The sequence below is a fragment of the Malania oleifera genome, chromosome 6 (assembly GCF_029873635.1).
Source record: "Malania oleifera isolate guangnan ecotype guangnan chromosome 6, ASM2987363v1, whole genome shotgun sequence".
Taxonomy (NCBI): domain Eukaryota; kingdom Viridiplantae; phylum Streptophyta; class Magnoliopsida; order Santalales; family Ximeniaceae; genus Malania; species Malania oleifera.
The window spans coordinates 36,315,566-36,342,789 of record NC_080422.1 but is presented as its reverse complement, the minus strand read 5'-3'; positions in this window follow the sequence as shown (position 1 = coordinate 36,342,789).

Sequence of the window (27,224 nt, the reverse complement as noted above, 5' to 3'; positions counted from 1 at the left end):
CTAGGGATCGGACTCAAAAAGCCAACAATAACAGATAGAATACTCAATGAAATATTTTTCCAAACATCAAGATCAAAACTAGATTAGCAGAAGTTGTGCGTGTATTCGCTTGAGTCTTGATGATGAGAATGCCCAGACAAATGTGTATTCTTTGGAATGCAAGCAAAGATTCTTAGCAATAGGATTCATGTAACATCCTCAAAAATTCATACTTTTATATATATATATATATATATATATATATATATATATCTCTGTGCATTTACATCCATACCTAAGCAACGGGAACATGAATCATACAATCATTCAAATATATACTATACAATACCAGAATCTAGTGTATACATACCATAGCCATACAAAAATACCCTTCCAGCATCATCTACTCAAAAATATACACAACTCTGTCAAAAACTCACCCTATAACCAGGGTGATCAAACACTCTCTATCTGCGAGCCTGATCTGCTCGCCTAACTGACTCGCCTGAAAAATGTTAAAGTAATGGGGTGAGTCGACACTCAATAAGCGGAAATATGCTATTACTAGTATGTGGTAACTAAGTTAAGGATACTTTTAAATAGTAACTGAACTATAATGCAATAAATAATCTGTAAAGCATATCTTTCTTTCACAATTTAAAATATACTGTATCGTCTGTATTTTCTACTTTTCATACTGATAATATCATACTATACTCATCATATACTGTAAGACTGTATACATATACATAACTGTGTTTTATCCCTAGAACTCTGTACGTCATGATTTGACCCTTCATGACAGGGTTGTGCAGCCCGTAGGTGGGACTTCATCTGGTCGGCCCTCTAGATAAGTTAATATACTCTACACTACCTCAGCCCAGTCAAACTGCATCCACTCCTAGGCTCGGGACTGACTACTACCTCGTCAAAATCGGCCCCCTCCACCTAGTTAACTGGGGAGCTGCATCCTTTCGGAGCATGGCTGACGATACCCACACACTATCTAAAATATATGGTTGCACTCTATCTGTATATAGCAATGGTACTGTGTTCTATAATCTATATCTATACTGTATCTGTCTGTAATCTTTCCACAGGGATCAGATACTATATATATATATATATATATACACACATATATATATTCTTTTACTATTTTTATCATGTTTCCAAAATTACCATAACTCTATCTTTCTGTATTATAAATACTGTAATCTTTGTATACTGTATCTGTAGCATCTTGATGCTATCTCTGTATATCTGTCTGTATAGTCTGTTTATATACTTTGTCTGTATACTCTATATGTTATGGTAATAGGAAAAATGGCATACTATAACTCTGTACATACTGTTCTGTATAAAGTTGTGATATATATACTGATCTGAATAAAACTGTATACATGTATATGTATATATATACTGTTTCATGAAACTATTCATATAAAAACTGTATATGCATGTAAATTTCTCTGTATCATCTCTGTGAATATATATCTATATCTGTATATTTTGTATAACTCCATATACTGGGAAAAACTATATAAACTGTATATACTATCTATATCTGTGTATTCAGTATAATATGATACATTATAAAAGCCGTATAAATTTTTCATCACATGAAAATCTACTCAGGCCACACAAGCATTTAAACTCATATTCTGTAAAAACTATATAATAAACTAGCATGAATATATGTCTATGAAATCTCTGTTAACTTTATTAAAACTCCTAGCATAGCATATTTCCCTTACCTTAACTTTGGAAAGCCCCCTATAAAACTCTAGCTCTATACCCGCAGGGTTCCTAACTCAACATCCTGAAACAAAATCCCCCAGAACAAAACATTAGTATTTTCTTACGTACAACATTTCTCATAACTGAGGGAAGGTCAAATACTGAATAAAATGCCTTACCCTGAGATTGGAACGAAATCCAACCCAACTTTTCCAACGATCAGCTCTAGCAGACTTGCAAAGAACTTTACTAGGAGCGTCGTGGTAGCCTCAGATATTTGATCTGGTGAGAAATAGGCCCAAAAATGAAGAAAGAAGTGAGAGAGACCGTATGAGAGAGAGAAGAGAGAGAGAGGGGGGCTGAAATTGGATAAAAATATGATTTTTCACTATTTATAGAGCCAAATTCGTCGATGAGACACGTTACCTCGTTGACGATTCCTTCATTAATTTCGTCGATGAATTCCCTTATACACTCGTTGACGAACTCCCTGTGTTCATCGACGAGGCCCTGTGAAAATTTCTTGAGTTATTCTATCCAAAATGCAATGTCGTCGACGAACACAAAGCCTTCGTCGATGAAGCCTGCTGCCTCCTTCTGTTTCTGTTTCCATTTCCCTCTCTCTTAATGTTTAAATATCATTATTTTTTGGGTCGTTACATTCTCCCCTCCTTATAAAATTTCCTCCTCGAAATTTACTATCTGTATCTGCATCATTTCGTAAAGGAAAAAGGGTTTACTTATTTTATTACTTGCCCTCACTTATGGCGGAGGAATACCGTGGTTACATACTATGTTCTGGGAAATTACACATATAGAACTAAAAACTATCTACTAACTAAAATCAATACATGTACCTGCAAAAGAAACACTCTCTAGATACTATACTTTACCTGATTACCTCTATACCTCTTGGAACAACTGCGGATATCTCTATCTGATCTGCTCCTTGAGTTCCCAAGAAGCTTCCTCTATAGCGTGATTCTTCCACAAAACTTTTACTAATTGAATTTCTTTGGTGTGCATTACTTGTGTCTTTCGATCTAAAATCTACACCAGTGTTTCTTCATATGCCAATGAATCCTTAAGCTCTATCTCTGCATAGCTGATGATGTGGGATGGATCTGGGACGTATTTCCTTAACATGGCAACATGAAACACGTCATGAATTCTAGCCAACGATGGTGGCAATGCTAGCCTATAGGCAACTGGCCATATTCTCTCAAGTATCCCAAAAGGGCCAATCTACCTAGGGCTCAACTTGCCCTTCTTTCCAAACCTCATAACTCCTTTCGGAGGAGCTATCTTAAAAAATACTTGATCTCCCACATCAAATTCTAATTCTCGGTGGCGAGTATCTGCGTAACTTTTCTGCTGACTCTGTGCTGTACTAATTCTTTCTTTAATTAGTCGGACCTTGTCACAAGCCTGTTGTACTATCTTTGGACCTAAAACTCGCTTTCGCCTACTTCATCCCAGAAAAGAGGAGAACAACATCTCCTACCATAATATGCCTCGTATGGAGCCATGCCGATACTAGCCTGGTAGCTATTATTATAAGCAAATTCAACTAACAGCATAAACTGAATCCAACTGCCTCCAAAATCAAGCACACAAGCACGCAGCATATCCTCTAGTGTCTGAATTGTTCTCTCAGTCTGACCATCTGTCTAGGGATGAAAGACAGTGCTAAAAGCTAACTGTGTACCCATAGCCTCCTAAAAACTTTTCCATAATCGTGAAGTAAATCGAGGATCTCGGTCGGAGACTATGGATATCGGCATGCCATGGACGCGAACTATCTCCTGAACATATATATCTGCCAATATTTCCATGGAATAACCGATTTTAATAGGGATGAAATGAGTGGTTTTTGTCAGACGATCAACAACCACCCAAATCACATTTAGTCCCTGTCGCACTGGTGGTAACCCCGTAACGAAGTCCATCATAACGTGGTCCGATTTCCATTCTGGAATGAACAATAGCTACAACTGTCCTGCCGGTCTCTAGTGCTCAGCTTTAACCTGCTGACACATCAAGTATTGCTGAACAAATTTGGTTATCTCCCTCTTCATTCCACATCGCCATAAATACTCTTGTAGGGTCCCTGCACATTTTCGTACTTCCGAGATGGACCATGTATAGGGATCTGTGAGCCTCCTCCAGTATAGTTCTCCTGATCTCAGTATCTGCAGGAACACATAGTCTAGTACGGAATCGTAGAGCTCCATTATCTGATATGCTAAACTCCTCACCCTGACCATCACGTACTCTAGACATCACCGCTGCCAACTCTGCATCATCACCCTGAGCTGCTTTAATCCTCTTGTATAGTGTAGGCTAAACCACTAGACTGGCAATAACTACCTGAGGACTCTTCTCCACCAATTCTATACTGAGCCTCTCCAAATCCACTAGAATCGAGTGCTGAATCTCCATAGCTGCCAGTACGGATCCCCCTGATTTCTTGCTCAGCGCATCTGCCACTACATTCGCTTTTCCTGGGTGGTAGCTAATCGTGCAATCATAATCTTTAATCAGTTCTAGCCACCTTCTTTGCCTCATATTCAATTCTTTCTGAGTAAAGAAATATTTCAAACTCTTATGATCCGTGAAAATCTCGCACTTTCCACCATATAAATAATGCCTCCAGATCTTGAGAGCATACACCACTGCAGCAAGCTCTAAATCATGGATAGGATAATTCTTCTCATATTCTTTAAATTGTCTGGACGCATATACAATGACCCTGCTGTACTGCATCAACACGCATACAAGACCTTTCAAAAGGCGTCACTGTATATTACGAAACCATCCTCCCCTGATGGAATAGCCAGTACTGGAGCTGAAACCAACCGCTGCTTTAACTCTTGAAAACTCTACTCACAGTCATCAGTCCATTCAAATTTTACATTTTTCCTTGTAAGTCGTGTTAATAGACCTGATAGCCTGGAGAAACCATCCACAAGGCGCCGGTAATAACCTGTTAATCCCAGAAAACTCCTGACTTCCTGAACATTTCTCGGCCTTTCCCAACTCACCACTGCTTCTATTTTACTCGGATCAACTGATACTCCTGCTTCTGAGATCACATGCCCGAGAAAAGTAACCTGCCTTAACCAAAACTCACATTTCTTGAATTTTGCATATAATTTCCTTTCCCTTAATTCCTGCAATACTAGCCTCAAATGATGCTCGTGCTCCTCATAACTCCTCAAGTAGACTAGTATATCATCAATAAACACAACCAAAAACTGGTTCAAATACTGGTGGAACACCCAATTCATTAAATCCATGAAAACCACTGGTGCATTAGTCAACCCAAATGGCATCACTAAGAACTCGTAATGCCCATATCTGGTACGGAAAGCGGTCTTTGAAATGTCCTCTGCTTTAACTTTCACCTGATGGTATCCTGACCGCAGATTAATCTTTGAAATAAACCTGGGTCCCCTGAAGCTGATCAAATAAATCATCGATCCTAGGGAGAGGATATTTATTCTTGACTGTCAGTTTGTTTATCTCCTTATAATCAATGCATAATCTCATGGTTCCATCTTTCTTTTTCACAAATAGAACTGGAGCACACTAGGGCGACACATTGGGCCTGATGAAACCTTTATCCAGCAATTCCTGTAGCTGATCTTTCAGTTCTTTCATCTCGACTGGAGCCATACGATATGGTGCTTTAGATATTGGTGCAGATCTCGGCAACAAATCTATCGTAAACGTAACCTCATAATCTGGTGGCAAGCCAGGCAATTCTTCTGGAAATACATTTGGGAATTCCCTCACTACTAGTATGTCATCTTGTCTCAATACTTCTTTTGGCAATTCTTTTATGTATACGACATATGTAAGAACCCAGAAAATATAAAAAATGAAATCTTGCAGATTTCGTCAACGAAGCCAGAATTCGTCGACGAAGCTAGAAGGCTTCTCGTTGACGAAATTCAAAGCTTCGTCAACGAGGAAAAGTTGAGAGGCGAAAATTGTAAATATCAGATTTCGTCGACGAGGCTACCGACATCCTCGACGAAATCCTTGAATTTTTGTCAACGAAGGCACATTTCGTCGATGAAAACCGACTGGGTCAAAGGGCTATAAAAGGAATTTTCTTTTCTTCTTCATTAAGAAATCTCTTATCTCTCTCTCTCTCTCTCTCTCTCTCTCTAAATTCTCTCTTCTCTCTCTCTCTCTAGATTTCCTTGCTGGTCATTGATAGAATCAAAAATCTGAGGTTACCACAAGGATCGTGGAAGGATTTTCTACAACTTCTACAGATCGGAATTTCGTTTCAGAGATTTTCAGGTTTCGGCGAAAAATCGAGGTAAGGCTCGGTTTTCAATTCTGATTCAGTAGTTCTGTAGGTATCAGTCTTGTGAGTATTTTTTGTACTATGATTTATAGGTTTTGGAACTCCGTTAGCTGTTTAGGAGCTTTGGAGTTCGGGATTTGCTTATAGGGTTAAGGTAAGGGGAAACTGTGTTATATTGGTTATTTTTGAAATTGGACTTAGTGGAATTGTGGTCTATGGTCCTACGTGTGTTTTGGCTACTCATTTGGGGGGGATCTAACTGGGGAAAACTATGGGTTTTTGTTACTACAGTTTTGGGAAAAAGGGGGCAACGGGCTAAATCTAGGGTTTTGTTGAAAACCGAGTATATGTGTGATTTATACTATGATATTGGGATGGTTGTGCTTTGACTTTGTTTTAAACTGTATTTTTTTGGAAAACCATGATTTAGATTACCAAATAGGTATGGTTTGTTTGGTTATATGAGCATGCATATGTGTGTGATATGCTGAAATGCTAGTAGGAACACGGTTTCGAAATTATTCCAGGTATTGAGAGTGTCCGACTCTATATCCGAGGGCGTATGAAATCGCTGGCCATAGATTGGCAAGAGTGTTAGGCTCTATATCCGAGGGCGTGAGCCTTATCCAAAAAATCAGGCCGTAGGGTGTGGATCCACCAGTGAGCGCCTGTACGATGCCATGGGAGTCGAGGACTAGCCATGTGCTAGTGGCGCCGTGCTTTGCGGTTTGGCTACGGGCCAACGCCGGAGTACCGGATCGGCTTCATGTCGACAAGTGTGACGACACTGTGTACTGATCCTGTGTGTGTATTCTGACGGGGCTGCATATAAATGGCTGTCGTATATGTACGTGTTTGCACTGTGTGAATTAGTACTGGATTGCATTCAACTGCGTGTATGTTGTGTCATGATAACACTCAAATGCCACGCACTGATATAACCTGTGTTCTTCTTTATTGAGAGGTGTCTCACCCCTAATGTACGTACATTTTTACAGGTCCTTCGAGTAACCGGAACTAGCGTCCTAGTGTAGGGAGCATGGTGGCCGGTGTACTGAGTTAGCGCTTGGGTAAGTGCTAGGATTGTATTGTGTTGGGTTGCCATTTTGAGTTGTATTTGGGCAACCAGTTTGTACATTTTGATAGGGCCATGTTTTGCTCTTGTATAGACTCTGGTATGGTACTGCATAGGTTGATATTGTATGACTTTTTTCGCTGCGTATATGATTGTGTTTGGATGTGTTTAGGGTTCTTGGAACCCCACAGGGTCGGACCCTCATCCTTTGTACTGTATCTTTTGATGATTTGTATGATACAGGGACATGTTAGGTTACATTCTCACCCATGGGTCCCACTTTGGGGTTCGGGGCGTGACAGCTTGGTATTAGAACCAACCAGGTTACTAGATCTTGTAGACTTGGTTAGGCTTAGTTATGAGTACATACCAGAGTATAAGATGTGGATATGGGTAGAGTTGGTTGAGGGTTGTTCAGTTGCCAGACTGAGATTTGTCGACGGTATTCCGTGTTTTTCCTGGGATGACGATTCGAGTAAAAGCAGGGCAGATCATTGATGACTTTCATGTTGGTGTGATAGGACAGACCTAGACCTAGCTGGGAGTAGTTAACACGATTAGTGTAGATCATTGTGTTAACTGTATATGTTGTAGGGATACTGATAGATTCCTATTATGCTACAGCATGGAGCCCAAGGATAATAACTTGGGAAGTGGCTCCGAGGAGACTACGAGTGATGAGTCTCCTTTTGTGCCTCGAGGTTTGACGAGGCAGGTACTGCGGGAGATCGGGCGGAGTGTGAGGAGACGCGAGCACTCTCCTACTGCTGCGGGGTGCACCATTGAGAGGTTCACACGTATGCATCCTCCGATGTTCTCTGGAGGATCTGACCCGACGGTAGCAGAGGATTGGGTGGAAAAGACTGAGAGGATCTTGGAGGTCCTGCACTGCACGGATAGGCAGCTAGTTCTTTATGCCACATTCCATCTATCTAGGGAAGCGGGTCGATGGTGGACTGATGTGAATCTGCTGGAGAAGCAAAGAGCCGGTTCTGAGGAGATGACATTGAGTCGATTCAAGGAGGTGTCCTTTGACAAATACTTTCCGGCTTCAATATGCGATGTAAAGGCAGATGAGTTTTCTGCTCTGACGTAGGGGAGTTTGACGGTGTAGGGGTATGCGGCTCGGTACATAGAGCTGTCCCGTTTTGCACCATGTATGATCTCAAGCGAGTACGAGAAGACTCAGAGGTTCGAGAAGGGTCTGAGGAAGGATATCCACAAACTGGTGGGTATGCTTCAGATCCGTGAGTTCTCTGTGTTGGTGAATAAGGCCACGGTGATCGAGACTGGTATTCGAGAGGATGAGGCGGATCAGGAATCGAGGAAAAGGACATTACCTTCTGGTTCTTAGACAGGATCTCGTTAGGAATCATGGAAGAAAAGGAACAAGGGCTCGGGTTATCGTCAAAATACCGAGCATCAGGATTCTCAGGGGAGCCAAACTCGTGGGCGTTGTGATAGATGCCACAAATGGCACGAGGGTGAGTGCCAGTCATTTGGAGGTAACTGCTATAACTGTGGCTAGCCAGGCCATAAGTCTCATGATTATCAAGCGCCGAGGCGAGACGTACTTGCAATTAGCAGGGACCGAGGGAGCAATCAGATACCTCGGGGAACTGCTCAGACGAATACAGTTCCGACCAGAGTATACTCTCTTACTCCAGCGGATGCTGAGCATGCAGGTAATGTGGTGACAGGTACCTTATTATTGCTTTCTAATAAAGCTTCTGTTTTGTTTAATTCGGGTGCAACCCATTCCTTTGTATCTGTGGATTTTGTGGGATGGTGTGGGGTTGAGACCGAAGATATGAATGAGGTGTTATCTGTTACTACGCCATATGGGAGTGTATCTTTCTATAGGAAAATGTTGATAGACTGCCCAGTGGAAATTCAGGAGAAGTTGCTACCGGCGAATCTTGTGGTATACGACATGTCGGGGTTCGATATCATTCTGGGGATGGATTGGTTGTTCTCCAGTTATGCTGTGATTGACCGTCGTAGGAAGCTAGTAGTTTTCAGACCTCCTAGAGAGCAGGAGTACGAATTCTTGGGATCGTGTGTGCTTTCAGCGCCACAGATTCTGTCGGCATTACAGGCGAGGAGGCTCCTCTTGGACGGATGTCAGGGGTACTTAGCTTGTGTGGAGGAACCGCCTCGGGATGAGTTGAGACTCGAAGACATTCGGGTAGTCAGTGAATTCCCGAATGTGTTTAAAGATGATTTACCTAGTTTACCTCCAGACCGTGAGGTGGAGTTTGCGATAGAATTGTTGCCCAGTAAGGCACCGATCTCTAAAGCTCTGTACTGGATGGCTCCATCAGAACTTCGGGAGTTGAAGGAGTAGTTACAGGAATTACTGGACAGGGGATTCATTCGACCTAGTGTTTCTCCCTAGGGAACTCCAGTATTGTTTGTGAAGAATAAGGACGGGTCGATGCGGATGTGCATTGATTACTATGCGATTAACATGGTAACTGTGAAAAATAACTATCCTTTACCCCGTATAGATGATCTCTTTGACCAGTTGCAAGGGACACGGGTCTTTTCGAAGATCAATTTGCGGTCAGGATATTATCAAGTGAGGGTTAGAGTGGAGGATGTAGCAGAGACTGCTTTTTGAACCAGATATGGCCATTACGAGTTCTTAGCCATGCTATTTGGATTGACGAATGCTCCGGCAGTGTTCATGGATCTGATGAACAGGGTTTTTCATGAGTACCTGGATCGGTTCGTGGTGGTGTTCATTGATGACATTTTGGTATACCCGAGGAGTACGAAAGAGCACGTGGAACATTTGAGGTTAGTATTACAGATTCTGCAGGAGAAGAATTTGTATGCTAAGTTGAAGAAGTGTGAATTCTAGTTGAGTCAGATCGCGGCCATGTGGTTACTACGGATGGTATATCAGTTGATTTTAGTAAGATTGAAGCAGTGGTTGATTGGGTAAGGCCGAAGAATGTGCAGGAGGTTCAGAGTTTTCTGGGACTGGCGGGTTACTATCGTCGGTTCGTAGAGGGTTTCTCTAAATTGTCTAGTCCTCTGACACGATTGACCAGGAAGGGAGTACAGTTTGACTGGACTAGTGATTGCGAGCAGTGCTTTCAGGAGTTGAAGCACCGGTTGGTTACTGCTCCAGTGTTGACCATTCCTTCGGGGGATGGAGGATTTGTGATTTATAGTGACGCGTCTCTAAAGGGCTTAGGATGTGTGCTTATGCAGCAGGGTAGGGTTGTGGTGTATGCTTCTCGGCAACTGAAGGAGTATGAGAAGAATTACCCTACGCATGATCTGGAATTGGCTGTTGTTGTATATGCACTGAAAATCTGGCAACACTATTTGTACGGGGTACAGTGTGAGATCTTCACTGACCATAAAAGCCTCAGGTATTTCTTCACACAGAAGGAGTTGAATATGAAGCAGAGATGGTGGCTAGAGTTGATTAAGGACTACGATTGCACGATCAGTTATCACCCGGGGAAAGCTAATGTGGTGGCTAATGCGTTGAGTCGGAAGTCAGGGCCTACCGCTGTATCTGCGGTTGTAACTCAGTGTCACATTAGATGGGATTTGGAAAGCTCAGGTTTAGAGTTGGTGGTTGGTGATCATTAGGCTTATCTTGCTGGTTTGGTGGTCCAACCGACCTTGTTTGAGCGTATAAAAGCCACGCAGGCTAGTGATGCAGAGTTGGCAGAGGTCAAGGAAAAGGTACAACAGGGTTTGGCTACAAAGTTTAACATCTCTGAGGGAGGTGTGTTGAGATTTGGGACCAAATTGTGTGTTCCGAACAATGATGAGATCAGGAGGATGATTTTATGTGAACCCGTAAATCTAAATTCTAGCTCACCCGGGGGTCTGAAAATTACTTCTTTCTGATGGCAATATATACTAGCATGATAAATGGCTAACCAATACATACCTAGTATCACATCAAACCCCTGCATATCCAGGATCACAATATCGGCTAAAAGTACTCTCTCCTGAATACTTACTAGGAAATTTCGAAGTACCCTCATGCATCTAATCACAAATCCCATTGGCATACCCACAAACAATTCTATATCTAATGGTTGTGCCTCTATTCTAGCTATTTTCACATATCCCACTGATATAAAGGAGTGGGTGGCACCTGTATCAAACAAAACAATCATTCTATATGGTAAAGCAGTAAGAGTACCTGTGACCACGTCTCCAGCAGTTTCAGCGTCTGCTAGTGTCAACGCATAAACCCTCATCGGCGCAGTCTTCCTCTACTGACCACCGCAGGGCGTCTGGTATCCACCTCGAAATGGTCTGGGAGCCTGTGCATAATTCGATGTCATCTAACATGATCGAACCATATAACCAGGCCTCCTGCATCGATAACACACATTTTCCCCCAGTCGGCACTCACCAGGATGTCTCCGTCCGCATCTAGGACAAATGGCAGGAAGCTGTCCGCCCTGAAATCTACCATGCTCGAGGGCGCAGTCCTCTTCTTCTAACTCTACGTCTCTGTCTCTCTAAATAGACTCTCCTCCGCTATAGTGGCCCTGTTAACCAATTCTGTAAAATCCTGGATCCTCATTACTGCCACCTGCCGGTAAATATCACACATTAAGTTTCTCTCAAACATTCTAGCCTTCTTTGCTTCATCGGGGACAACATAGGGACATAAATGAGAGAGCTCAATAAATCCCGCCGCATACTGTGGGACAGACTCAGGAACTCCTATACTCGAGAATCTCTAATTGAAGTAGGATAATATCTATCAAAGAACATGCCCCTAAATCGGGCCCACATCATCTACACTGGTATAACCCTCTGCTCCTCCAACAACCTGGTGGCTGCCCACCATCTCTCGGCCTCCCCCGCCAGCCTATTTGTAGCATATAAAACTCTCTACTCGTCAGTGCAATGGAGTACTGTCAGAATCTTCTCTACCTCCAGCACCCAGTTCTCCGCAACTGCAAAATCAATCGCTCCAGAAAAAGCTGGTAGATTCATCTTCATATATTTTTCTATGGTACATCCCTGAGCTGAGGATGGACCTCCCTGCTCTTTAGAACTTCGTGCTATCTCAGCCATGACTTGCTGAGTCACACTGCGTAGCACAGCATCTAAATCCCCAGTTGCTGCGCTAGAAGGACCCGCTCCATCATCCCCACTGGCGTGAACGCTATTGCCTCCTAGGTCCATCCTGCAAACACATAGAACACCGTTTCAAAATTCTATCTTCCTACAGACCCAACTTATTAAACTAAAACTCCAAGTCCTCTATTAACTATCCCTCCTGCTCTTAGCCCCAAAATCCACTCCTGCAACCAAAACACATGACTCGTCGACAGTTTACTATGGTTTTCCTAGAATCGTCACCCCTGGAAAAACACAGAAACTACCATGAAATCCCGTATCTGGATCACAGAACAAAACCTCAAATCTTTTCCCTATATTCTAGTATTGTTTTCCACTGCACTCTAGAGTCTACAGAACCTAACAACCTAGGCTCTGATACCAAAGTGTAACATCCTAAAAAATTCATACTTTATATATATATATATATATATATATGTGTGTGTGTGTGTGTGTGTGTGTGTGTGTGTGTATCTACATCCATACCTAAGTAGCGGGAACATAAATCATACAATCATTCAAATATATACTATACAATACCAGAATCTAGTGTATACAGACCATAGCCATACAAAAATACCCTTCCAGCATCATCTACTCAAAAATATACACAACTTTGTCAAAAACTCACCCTAAAACCAAGGTGAACAAACACTCTCTATCCGCGAGCCTGATCTGCTCGCCTAACTGGCTCACTTGAAAAATGTTAAAGTAATGGGGTGAATCAACGCTCAGTAAATGGAAATATGTTCTTACTAGTGTGTGGCAACTAAGTTAAGGATACTTTTAAATAGTAACTGAACTGTAATGCAATAAATAATTTGTAAAGCATATCTTTCTCTCACAATTTAAAATATACTGTATCATCTGTATTTTCTACTTTTCATTTTAATAATATCATACTATACTCATCATATACTGTAAGATTGTATACATATACATAATTGTGCTTTATCCCTGGAACTTTATACGTCATGATTTGACCCCTCATGACAGGGTTGTGCAGCCCGTAGGCGGCACTTCTTCTGATCGGCCCTCCAAATAAGTCAATATACTCTACACTACCTCAGCCCGGCCAAACTGCATCCACTCCAAGGCTCAGGACTAGCTACTACCTCGTCAAAATCACCCCCCTCCACCCAGTGAACTGGTGAGCTGCATCCTCTTCGAGCACAGCTGATGGTACCCAGACACTATCTGAGATATGTGGTTGCACTATATCTGTATATAGCAAGGATACCGTGCTCTGTAATCTATATCTATACTATATCTGTCGGTAATCTTTCCACAGGGATCTGATACTATATATATATATATATATATATACATATATATTCTTTTACTGTTTTCATCATGTTTCCAAAATTACCATAACGCTATCTTTCTGTACTGCAAATACTGTAATCTCTGTATACTGTATCTATAGCATCTTGATGCTACCTCTGTATATCTGTGTGTATACTCTGTCTATATACTTTGTCTGTATACTCTGTATGTTATGGTAATAGGAAACATGGCATACTATAACTCTGTATATACTATTCTATATAAAGTTGTGATATATATACTCATCTAAATAAAACTGTATACATGTATATGTGTGTGTGTGTGTATATATATACTTCATGAAACTATTCATATAAAAACTGTATATGCATGTAAATTTCTTTGTATCATCTCTATGAATATATATATCTATATTTGTATATTTTGTATAACTCCATATACTGGGAAAAACTATATAAACTGTATATACTATCTATATTTGTGTATTCAGTATAGTATGATACATTATAAAAGTTGTATAAATTTTTCATCACATGAAAATCTACTCAGGCCACACAAGCATTTAAACTCATATTCTATAAAAACTATATAATAAACTGGTATGAATATATGTCTATGAAATCTCTATTAACTTTATTAAAAATCCTAGCATAGCATATTTCCCTTACCTTAACTTTGGAAAGCCCCCTATAAAACTCTAGCTCTATACCTGCAGGGTTCCTAGCTCAACATCCTGAAACAAAATCCCCTAGAACAAAACATTAGTATTTTCTTACCTACAACATTTCTTATAACTGAGGGAAGGGTAAATATTGAATAAAATGTCTTACCCTGAGACTGAGACGAAATCCAACCCAACTTTTCCAATGATCGGCTCTGGCAGACTTGCTAAGAACTTTGCCAGGAGCGTCGCGATAGCCTCAGATCTTCTATCCGGCGAGAAACAAGCCCAGAAACGAAGAGAGAAGTGAGAGAGACCGTATAAGAGAGAGAGAGAGAGAGAGAGAGAGAGAGAGAGAGAGAGGGGCGCTAAAATTAGATAAAAATATGATTTTTCACTATTTATAGGGCCAGATTCGTTGACGAGACAAGTCACCTCGTTGACAAGTCCTTTATTAATTTCATCGACAAACTCCCTCCCTCATCGACGAATTTTAGTCTGTCTCAAAAACCCTTCTTGGTATCTTCTCGTTGACAAGGCGTAGCGTCGTCAACGAAGCCTACTGCCTCCTTCTGTTTCTGTTTCTGTTTCCATTTCCCTCTCTCTTAATATTTAAATATCATTATTTTTCGAGTTGTTACAATTCAAGGCTCTTAAAATGAAGGCAAAAAGTTCAAGGCTCTCAATAATATGCAAAAAAAAAAATATTCTTCTAGGGTTTTGAGCTTATTTTTATAAGTGTTCTCGGCCCTAGATTAAGTTCTAGTCGTTGGATCATTTAGATTAAGTAAATTCCGTGTGTATCCTTGTTGAGACGCCGTTTAGTGCCTAGACCTTCGTTGACGAATGGGTACGTTCGTCAACGAGTGTACAACACTCGTTCATCAACAAGGTCATATGTTCGTCGATGAGAGCACTGTCTGAACTTTTTGGGCTCTCAGTATTTTTTTGTCGATGAGAGAAAATTGTTCATTGCTGAGTGACCTTCATGCATTCATCGACGAGGCCATGGGGTTCATTGACAAGGCCTTTAAAATTTTGCCTCTAAAAATTTATTCAACCTAGAACTTATTTAAATGTATCTTTCATGAAATGCATGAGTCCTAAGGTCTGTTTAGGGTATATTAGAGTTTCAAATGATGTCATATGACATATGTAAATACATTCAATTCTAAATACCCATTCCCATTGAAGATATTGAACTTGAAACTTGCTTCTTCATCCTTTTATTCTTCTAGTTCCATGGATTGAGTTAAGTGATATGTACTTTAGATTCCTCATGGCTTCCATATCAAACTTACCATTCGTGCATTCTAAATCATAATCTTGTTCACAAACTCAATTGTATAGGTCAAATACCAAGTGATTTGTCATTACTAAAACAAGATTGGACTCATAGAGTCAACAATCTCCCCTTTTCTGATGATGACAAATACACGAGCAAAAATGGGTTACACCTAACAAGGCTCCCCTTAAGATAATGCATAATTTAGAATTCAGCAATATAGTAATATAGTTTAAACACAATGAAGTTCATACACATTGTAGAATATGCAATATTTTTTCCAGTATATACTTCTCCCCCCTTTATTTTAAAAAAAACATTTTTGCTTACTAACTTCTCTCCCTTTTTGACATCAATAAAAAGGTATAAAAAAAATTGTTCTAACATAAATATATCACATATTTGCAATCAAAATACAATGCAACCTTTACATTTCAAAATTGTACTGCAGAATATAGCTTCATGTGTTACTTAATTTACTTCTCCCCCAATCTAATGTATAGTTGTGTTGTTGAATCAAATTTTAATGTGAACATACATAGTATTTCAATTTATATAGACCTGGATAAGCAAATCAGTCCATTAAAGTCCAAAAGTTCTTATTCATTGAAGTCCAAAATCCAAATGTTTATGGGAGCATCAACATGTGTCACATATCCATAAAAAATTTAATATGCAATAACCATTCTTTAAGTTTAATACCAAATGTAAAAAAAAAAATTCCAAATGTGAAAATTTTGACCAAATGTTAATTTTAATATAAGTTGCTCCCCCTCTATTATGTAGTCTAATGTAACTCTAGCCAACTTCTTAACTATGCATCAGACCTAATTCACGTCTAATTTGGATAAACCTATCCTCCAAAAGTGGTTTCATGAATATGTCTACCCATTGTTCATCTGTGCATACAAACTCAAGTGTCACATCTCATTTTTGCACATGGTCACGAAGAAAGTGATGTCTAATTTCTATATGTTTAGTTCATAAATGTGATATACGATTCTTTGAAATGTTTATTGCACTCGTATTGTCGCATCTTATAAGAACTATGCCATAATGTAATCCAGAATTCATAAGTTGTTGTTTCATGTAAAGCGTTTGAGCACAACAACTTCCAGCCGCTATATATTCTGCCTTGGCTGTGGAAAGAGCAACTAAATTTTGCTTCTTTGAAAACCAAGATACTAAAGAATGTCCTAAGAAATGACATGTGCCACTCATACTTTTTTTATCCACTTTACTACCAGAAAAATCAGCATCCGAATAGCTAATAATCTCAAAGGAGGTATACTTAGGATACCATAATCCAAATTCAATGGTTCCAATCAGGTATCTAAGTATTTTTTTGACAGCTAATAAATGGGACTCTTTAGGTGTAGCCTAAAATCTTGCGCATAAACATACGCTAAACATTATGTCAGGCCTGCTGGCCGTCAGATATAGTAAGCTGTCAGTCATCCCACGATAGAGCTTAACATCTACTGGTATACCTTGTTCGTTTTTGTCTAATTTTAAAGAAGGGCTCATAGGTGTTCCTAGAATTTTACCATCTTCCATATTAAATCTTTTGAGCAAGTCTCTAATATACTTCGATTGATTTATAAAGATTCCATGTTTTGCTTGTTTGATCTAAAGTCCTAGGAAAAAAGTTAAGTTCTCCCGTTATACTCATCTCAAACTCGTTTTGCATACACCTTGCAAACTCATTGCACAACTCTTCATTTTTTGCTTCAAATATGATATCATCTATGTATATTTGAACTAGGAGCAAATTTTCATTTTTAGCTTTTATAAAGAGTGTCGTGTCAATCTTTCCTCTGGTAAATCCATTTTCTAGTAGAAAATCGCTTAGCCTTTCATACCAAGCTCTAGGAGCTTGCTTTAAACCATACAAGGCTTTAGTTAGTCTATAAACGGGATTTGGATGCTTATGGTTTTCAAAACTTGGGGGTTGTTCTACATATACTTCTTCACTTACGTAACCATTTAAAAATGCGCTTTTGACATCCATTTGATACAGTTTGAAATTCTTAAAAGCAGTATAAGCTAACAACATTCGAATGGCTTCCATTCTAGCTACAGGTGTGAAGGTTTCCTCAAAATCTATTCCTTCCTCCTGGTTATATCCCTGAGCTACTAGTCTTGCCTTATTTCTAACAATTGTTCCATGTTCATCTTTTTTGTTCTTATATATCCATTTTGTTCCAATAACTGTCATATCCTCAGGTTTAGGAACTAATGTCCAGACTTTATTTCTCTCAAACCAGTTTAATTCTTCTTGTATAGATATTACCCATGATTCATCCTCAATAGCTTCACTCACATTCTTAGGTTCTTCTTGTGATAAGAAAGCAAAATGACTAATCATATTTCTAAGTGAGGATTATGTAGTTACTCCACGTGATGGTTCTCCTATAATTTGATCTATAGGATGATTCTTTATGTACTTCCATTCTCTAGGTATTTCATTAACCTCTTTTTCTACTTGATTATTCAGAATATATTTCCTTAACTTCATTTCTCTTATCTGAATTATCTTCAATAGATAATTTTTCAAATTCCTTATTAATCTTAATTTCATCCTCATCAGTCTTTTAAGCAAATGGATTGGACTCATCAAATACTATGTGAATGGATTCTACAACGGTTAATGTTTGTTTTTTATATGCCCTGTAGGCTAAACTATCTAAGGCATATCTTATAAAAATGCCTTCATCAGATTTCACATCAAATTTTGCTAAATGTTCATTGTTTGTAAGTACAAAGCATTTGTAGCCAAAAACATGGAAATATGAGATGTTTGGTCTATGGCCATTCCATAATTCATATGGAGTCTTATTTAGAGATGGTCTAATCAGGACTCTATTTAGAACATAACAGGTAGTGTTTACTGCCTCAGCCCAGAAGTATTTAGGTAGTTTATGTTTGTTAAGCATAGTTTTGGTTATTTCTTGTATATACCTATTCTTTCTTTCAACTACACCATTCTGTTGTGGTGTTCTAGGAGCTGAAAAGTTATGATATACTCCTAATGAATCACAATATTCTTCCGTACCTTGATTTTTAAATTCTCTACCTTTATCACTTCGTATTTTTGTGATAGTATATCCCTTTTCATTTTGAATTTTCTTGCATAATTTAATAAATTGTTCACACATTTCATCTTTGTGACCAAAAAATAGTACTCATGTAAATATAAAATAATCATCAACAATAACAAATAAGTATGATTTTCCTCCTAAACTCTGAATTAGGTTTGGACCAAATAAATCTAAGTGTAACATTTGAAGTGGCCTAGTAGTAAAGATTACTTTCTTCTTCTTAAAACTAGATCTTGCTTGTTTTCCTAATTAACATGCATCATAGATTTTATCTTTTAGGAATTTTGTCTTAGGCAATCCCTTAACTAAGTCTCCCTTAACTAGTTTAGATATTAAGTCCATGTTTGCATGTCCTAGACTCCTATGCCAAATCCACCTAATTTCATTCATAGCAGAGAAACATGTCATTCGTTGAGAAGTTAAGTTATCAAAATTGGTGGTATATACATTATCATGACACTCAGCAGTGAATATAATTTTGTTATCAGTTTTATATTCAACAATGCACTTGTCATGTTCAAAAGATACTTTATAACCTTTATCACACAATTGACTTATACTTAATAACTTATCTTTTAAATGCTCAACCAGTAAAACATCATCTATAGTAAGTGATGGATCGTTGCCAACTTTACCTACTCCTATGATATTCCCTTTTGCATTGTCCCCAAAAGTGACAAATCCTTTGTCCTTTGGTGTGATGGATGCGAATTTAGTTTTATCGTCAGTCATATGACGTGAACATCCGCTGTCCATATACCATCTATCTTTTGAGGAGGATGATCTCAAGCATACCTCAAGGTCATCATGTGCCATTAGACACAGATTGGCTACCAAATCATTACTGGACTCAGTGTCTGAACTGCTTGTGTTGTGTGTGTCCCAACTGACTTTTAGGGCCTTCTTCTTTTTCTTTGAGATTTTCATTAGTTTAGGACATTTAGGCTTGATGTGTCCAACCTCTCTACAATTGTAGCAAGTTGGCGGATCTTCCTTCTATTTCCTCTTGCTTGACTCTCCTCTTTCTGATATCGAGTTTCAAAATTTTTTGTTAAACTTCTTATTCTTCTTCAAGAACTTTCTGAACTTCTTTGTTAGCAAAACCATGTCATCTTCTGATTCTGAATCACTTCCTTCACTAAAGTTGCTAGACGATGCCTTAAGAGCTGTAACTCTCTTTGCTTTATTCTACTCATTTTTCCTCTCATTTATTGCTAGTTCATACGTGATAAGTGAACCGATCAGTTCATCAACCAACATCTCTTTCAGATTCCTTCCTTCAGCTATAGCAGTAGCTTTAGCTTCCCAAACTAGCGGTAGTCCCTTAAGGATTTTCCTAATCAACTCATAAGTAGGGTAAGATTAACCAAGAGCATTTAATGAGTTCGTGATGTGTGTGAATTTGGTGTATATAGATTGAATAAACTCATCAGCAGTCATTTTAAATGTCTCATATTCACTGGTAAGCATATCTATCCTACTATATTTTACTTCCTTAGTGCCTTCATATGTTACTTCTAATTTTTTTTCATATCTCTTTAGCAGTCTTACAGGCCATCACCCTATTAAAATTATTAATGTCTAGTGCATAGTATAGAAGGTTTATAGCAGTAGCATTTATTTGAACAAATTTCCAATCATCATTAGTATACTCATTTTCAATCTTAGGTACAATTACTTTATCAACTACTTTCATAGGAACATGATTTCCTTTAGAAACTATTCTCCACACTTTCCAATTAACATTTAAAGATATATACTCATCCTTCATTTCCAGTAGGTGTAATTTACACCGCAAAAAATTGGTGGTTTAGTGGACGAGTGTCCCTCATCGAATGAGGTTACACTGATGTGTGTCATTGTGATCTTTTACAAAAATAATGGTTAAGTCTATGTGACCTCGCTCTACTACCAAATGTGAATTCCGGTGTTATCCCAAGAGGGGGGTCAATTGGGTATTTTAAAAACTTAAGTCCTTCAAGTTCTAATTTTGAAAAATATCAATTACAAACTTGCAAGCTACTTACAACTACCTCAATGTTTTTCAATTAATCAACCTAATGAATGATTTTATCAATCAACCTAATTTACCGAATTACTTTGATAACTTACTATATATTTAAAATATTCACAATATTCACACAAATAAGATTATGCGGAAATTAAATAGAGGTAGTAAGGGTGAGAGATATGCAAACTCAATTTTTACGAGGTTTGGCCTACCCCAGCCTATGTCCTCACCTTGAGCAACCCACTCAAGGATTCCACTAAAAATCCACTCCTTTAATTGGGACGGAAATTCCCTTACAATCTGCTACTTACAAGAGGCGTAGCTTCCTCCTCAACCCTGGTTCATAGCCTGAACCGTGAATACAATATAAAAATTACAATTTCTGCAAAACTCAAAATGTTTCTAACCAAGCTAGAGAGTATAATAGAAATTCTAGTACATACTCATATGATAAAACATGAAACTCAATATGTATGTAATGACATGATCGTTATATGAGTAATGCGATGCTTCCAAAATATATTTTTAATCAATATCTCCCAATAATAATTTCTTAAAAATAAAAAAATTTGGAGATCTTAGGGTTTGATTTCAACTAACTTTATACAAGAATAACAAATAAGATCTTTTAAAAAAAATAGTCTCGAATAATATGCAGATCTAAGTTCTTGCTATCAAATAACTTGTAGATTAAACTTTTGAATAAAGATATGTTTTTGGATATTACAAAGATTTAAAAACAATAGTTTTTCAAGTAATTTTTGCACCAATAATTTGAAACCCTTTGTATAAAGATGTAACTTTGTATATCACAAAAATTCAATCTTTAGAGTGCTATTCCCAAAAGATTTTTTTAAATAAATAACTATGGAAAAATAGGTGTCTTGCTCCCAAGAATATTTTTATATAAACAACTAATGGAGAAGAATACCGTTTAATAACAAATTGAATACTCAATGAAATATTTTTTCCAAACCTCAAGATCAAACCTAGATTAGCAGAAAATGGGGGAGTATGAGAGACAATCGGAAGAAAATGGAGAGATACTAGCGAACATTTTGTGTTCCCAAAACTGAACATGCCGAGAGACTCGATGACGCTTGGCTATGGGGTCATAGCACCAATAACCCTTGTGTTCAATTCCATAACCAAGAAAGCAACAGAGATGAGAGCGAGGTTCAAGTTTTGTATGTTCATGAGGTGGAAGCAAAACAAAGCAAGCACAACCAAAGACTTTGAGAAAAGAATAATTAGGTACCTTTCCATAGAGAGCCTCATATGGAGATTTATTGGAAAGAGTTGGGGTTAGAACTCGATTAATAGTGTAAACAGCGGTAAGAGCAGCTTCACCCCAAAAGGATTCTAGGAGGGATGCAAAGAAGAGTTGAGAGCGAACAGTGTTAAGAATATGACGGTGCTTATGTTTGGCACGACCATTCTATTGGGAGGTGGGTGGACAGGATCGATGGGATAAGGTGACAGCATCTCAAAGTTCTTCAATGAAAGGGGTAGAAGTATATTCTAGGGCATTATTGGACCGAAAGACTTTAATGGTGTGAGCAAACTGAGTTTTAATCATTTGCTTAAAGTCACGAAAAGCATTAAGTAACCTAGTGCGATCATGCAAAAGATAAATCCATGTATACTGAGAGTAATCATCAATAAAAATGACAAAGTAACGAGACCCGCCCTTAGTAAGGATAGGAGCAGGGCCCCAAATATCAGAATGAACAAAATCAAAAGGTGTAGAAGACAAAGAATTACTTTCATTAAAAGGTAAAGCTTTTTGTTTCCCAAGTTGACAAGGCATACAATTAAAATGTTCAAATTTAACATTTCCTAAGCAACCACTTGAAGCTAAAGACTAAACATGAGACAACGAGGCATGACCGAGACGAGAATGCCAAACACTGGAAGAACTGCAGCAGAAAGAGACGGAAGAGAACACGAACGAGGCAAATGTAAAGATGTGAGCTCGAAAAGGCGACCAATTTTACGCCTGGTCCCAACAAGTTGGCCCATCTTCGGATCCTGCACATCACAACCTTTGTGAGAAAAGGTTAAGATCAAACCACATTCAACAAGTTGACCAACAGAAAGGAGATTGAGAGACAAGTTAGGCACAACATATGTATCAGGTACATAAAAAGTAGGAGTAAAAAGATGACCAAGATGACTAACAGACATATGTGAACCATTAGCAATATAAATTAAGGGAACAGAAGTTAAGGACTGCTTATGTGTCACTAAAGAGGAATCAGAGGTCATATGATTGCAACAGGCAGAATCAATAAACCAAGGTGTAGAGGTACCTGTGGAGATTAATAAGGCAGTAGAAGTGCGGGATAGAACCTGGGTGATAATTGCCTCAAGGTTAGCTACAGAAAAAGACAACAAAGGAGGTGCAGAAGATGGAGCAGAAATTGAGGAGCTGGTGGAGACAGTAGCAACAGGTTTGGAAGAGTAAGAGGCCTTAGCCTTGAGAGCATCCCGCGCATCCTTGGCTTTCTTCTTAGGATAATTGAAAATACGGTGATCGTCTTCCTTACAATAGTGGCACTAGCCATAGAAACAACATGGTTTAGAAGATGCAACAACTGCAGCAAGAGGAGCCAGAGTAAAGGAACGAGACGGAGAAGTAGCTAAAACCATATTGGTAGAATGAACCCAACGAGTTTGTTGGCATGTCTCCTTAGAAATGAGATCCATAATAGCAACCTCAAGTGTAGGAAGAGGACATCGATGTAACAAAGAAGCTCAAGTATTCTCAAATTCATCTCGGATATGCATCATAAAGTATATAAACTGATGACGATCCCAATATGCAACAAAAAGTTTAATCGACTGCTCATCAGAAAAAGCAAGGTCAACTTAAGAAAGTTGATCTCAGATGCCACTAACTTGAGCATGAAACTCAACAATAGATTGTCCAGATTCCTGACACTGGGAAAGCCTAGTTTCCAACTAAAACTCGAGAGTAGCATCACTACCACAGTTGTATCATTTGGCCAAAAAATCTCAAGCAAGTTTGGCATTACAAAATTTAGGAAGTAGACTCTGAATAGTAGGAACAAACGTATTAATAAACTAGGAAAGGATCTTACAGTGAGTACTTTCCCATTCATCAAGAGCCTCATCAAACTCTTCTGTTGATTGCGTGTTAGTTTTCGTGGGTTTTTGTTTTGTTCCAGTGACAAAACGCCATAATCTCCGACCAATAAAAAAAACTAACATTTGTTGGGCCCATGCATTATAGTTGGAGTCATTCAGAACAATCTCTATAAGGCGAGCAACATCAGTTAAAGACGCCATGTAGACAAAAAAGGATGCAAGGACAATAGCAAAAATTGAAGCACAAAAATAAAATTAATCAAGTCTCAGTATGATGCAAGAATAATAGCAAAAATTGAAGCACAATAATAAAAATAAACAAGCCTCAGGGCCTCGGTTGTGCCCTTGTAGCCTGGCTTCAGGTAGCTTGGCAGTGCTTAGGGACGCGCAAGTTGGCATGATGGTGACCCGCTTGGCATGGAGTGCATCGTGCTCTTTTGGTTCTACTTTGTCTTCAGCATAGCTCAGAGAAAGCTTCAAATTCACGGACCTTGTTTAGCAATCCACACCGCTTCTAGTACAAGAAATTGTGCGGAAGAAGGATGTGAATGGACCGCAAATAAATGAAAAGATCAAGGCATACATTTTGAAAGGCAAGGTTGCCCTATTGACGGGAGGTGGCTCTGGAATCGGGTTTGAGATTTCAACCCATTTTGGTAAACATGGAGCTTCTGTTGCTATTATGGGTAGACACAAGTCCGTGCTTGATTCTGTTATCGATGACGTCGATCGAGGTAGTGATTGTGGCTTCGCGGCCCTACCCTTCTTCTGCTCTGGGCTTTGTACTCTCTCTTGCTCTTACACAGGGGGAATATAATGGGTTCCTCTTCTCCGTTGGCCAAAGAGTCCTCCCTAGTGGAGCCTGTGGTGGAGGCGACGGAATCTCAAACGCAGGTTACGGCTTCTGTGGCAGATGTAGCGTCATTTATAGAGGGAGAGGGATTGTTCAATTGTTGCTGCTATAGAGAATCGTCCGGAGATTGACGGTGACTGAGGAGCTCTAGACGATCGAGCAACGATGGAGAGTCTAAAGCAGATCCTCTAATGGCGATGGTGGAGAAACCGGTGATGATGGTGGTCGTGGACGACAGCAAGCAGGAAACGACGCCGGAGGCGATAACCACGACGTCATCAGAGACGGTGGCCGAGCGGGGGAAGGAGGTTTTAAGAAAAAAGGAAATTAGGTTAACTTGGCTTTGATACCATGTTAAAATTAATAAAAAAAACTTTATTAATCTTTCTGTACAAATACAATTGTACAAGGCCATCCTTTTATAGGAGAAAGAGGCATACAAGGGTACAAGGGTATTTTAGGGAGATATACTAACAGAGGGAATGAATTCAGAAGGTTTCTTGGGACCTATGTGGGTAAATTAATCCCACGGGGGTCCCATTACTTCTTAGAAGATAGGAATTTTAAGAAAAATGTACTCATTTTTTCCAATTTCAAAATCAAGGGAATGAATTTGGAGGGTTTCGTGGGACCTAGGTGGAGAAATTAATCCCACAGGGTCCCATTACTTCCTCGACGATGGGAAATTTAAAAAACGATACCCATTTTTCTAATTTTAAAATAGGGGGAGGAGTTCAAATGATTTCATGGAACCCATGCATGGAAATTAATCCCATAGGGGTCTCATTACTTTCTCAAGGTCAAGTTTTTTTTTTTAAAAAAAAAAAAAGTTAAATCAACCATCCTGATTTATAAATGCTTAAAGCAACAAGAAAAGTGATTTTATTTTGCATGGGAAGGGAGTCTTGATTTTCAGAATATATATATATATATAAATTTCGTTAAAGAAAATTAGTCCATTTATGAAAAATAATTAATCTAAAAAGGAATGTAAAACTACATATGAAGATCATGACACTACATGAATTTTACGTAAATGAAGAGCATACAAGACCACACGTGCATATCCATGTGAAACCCTAACTAAAAAAAAAAAAAAAATTCTCCCCAAAAAAACGCAAATCATACATTTGGTTTTTTTTTTTTTTATAAAAAATGGTAAAAAATTTCATGCAAATGATACATTGTTTTTTTTTTATTTTTTTTCTTTCAAAACACACCCACACATACAAGATGACATGAAAAAATGTTTTTTTTTTTCTCTTGAGAAAAAAAATATATTTTATATGCAAGATATACACATAACTAGGGGTGGCAAAATGGGTTCACAGGTCGGGTTCGGGCGAGTCTTGAATGGGCTAGGTCGTAAACGGGTAACAATCATGTAAACTTTAACCCCCTCGTTTAATAAAAAGGCAGATCGTAGGTTACCCATTTAAAAAAATATTTTAATTATTTTATAATTTTAAAGCCAAATTAAGAACAGAGATCGTCTCTCAGACCTCTCGGTTGATGCCTGGCGGGTTGAGGAAGAAGAAGAAGGGGTTTAAATCAAAATCAAAATCAAAGCGATTAGTACATGTATTGTTTAGTTTAATGTTTTTTTGTTTCCTTGAATAAACCTGGGTTTGCCCAGTTTTAACAAAGACACCAAAAAATTTATTCCAAACATCCAAAGTGAAGGGGCAGTAAAGAAAAAAATCTGAGCAAGTCTCCTTGCTCCTCAAATAAAGGACACAAACATCAGGCGACAAGAGTACGAGATATTAGTAGGTCTCCTTTTATGTGTTATTAGTTCTGATTTTTTATCAAAATCAAAATCAGTTTGAAGAAGAAGAATAAGAGTTGCAGTCTCGAAAAACTGCGACCGCCATACGGGCAAGGGAGTGAAGCCATGAAGGGACCTCGGCGACCGTGGCGAGAAGAAGAAGAAGAAGAACTACTGTCTTGAAGACCTGGGACTGCTAGATGGGCAAAGGAGTGAAGGGACCTCACCGACCATGGTGTACTGATTGCTGGGCATATGGCTAGACGAAGATGGCCGAGGGCCAAGGCGCACGGCGCCGACGACAGTGGAATGCAGGTGAATGGTAGATGTAGTGGTCCTGGATTTGGACTCTGGAGGCGGCGAGATACGCTTACGCAGATTGGGAATTTAGGGATAAGGTTTTAATGTTTTATGTGTAAGGTAAGGTGGAACAAACAGGTCAGGCAAATAAACGGGTCACCCGACGAGTGACCCGACCCAAATTCGGGTTGACCCGTTTATAAATAGGCGGGTCACAGGTTGACCCGTTTATAAATGGGTTGACTTTCATAAACTCGAACTCGTGTTATGATGTAGGATGGGAATGGTTGACCTAGTCCTACAATTCAACCCTCACACAAGCACATACACTCAAAACACTTTGGATTAAGAATTTAATTAACTAACATAAACATCATAAATTAGACTATATTTCACATGTTGTTGGATTTTGAAAGGGTGTATGATGTTGTCTAGAAAATAAGTCTGAAATGGTCTTTCATAAAGGAATCAAGTTATATGAAGAAAAGATGTGATTTCAAAAATTCAAGAATATAAGTTCTAAGTTAACAAATCAATATTCATACAATTGATATTAGCTAGCAAGTGTCAATATTGCAATCTATGGATTCAAATGGCTTATTCAAGTATGAAATTTTAGG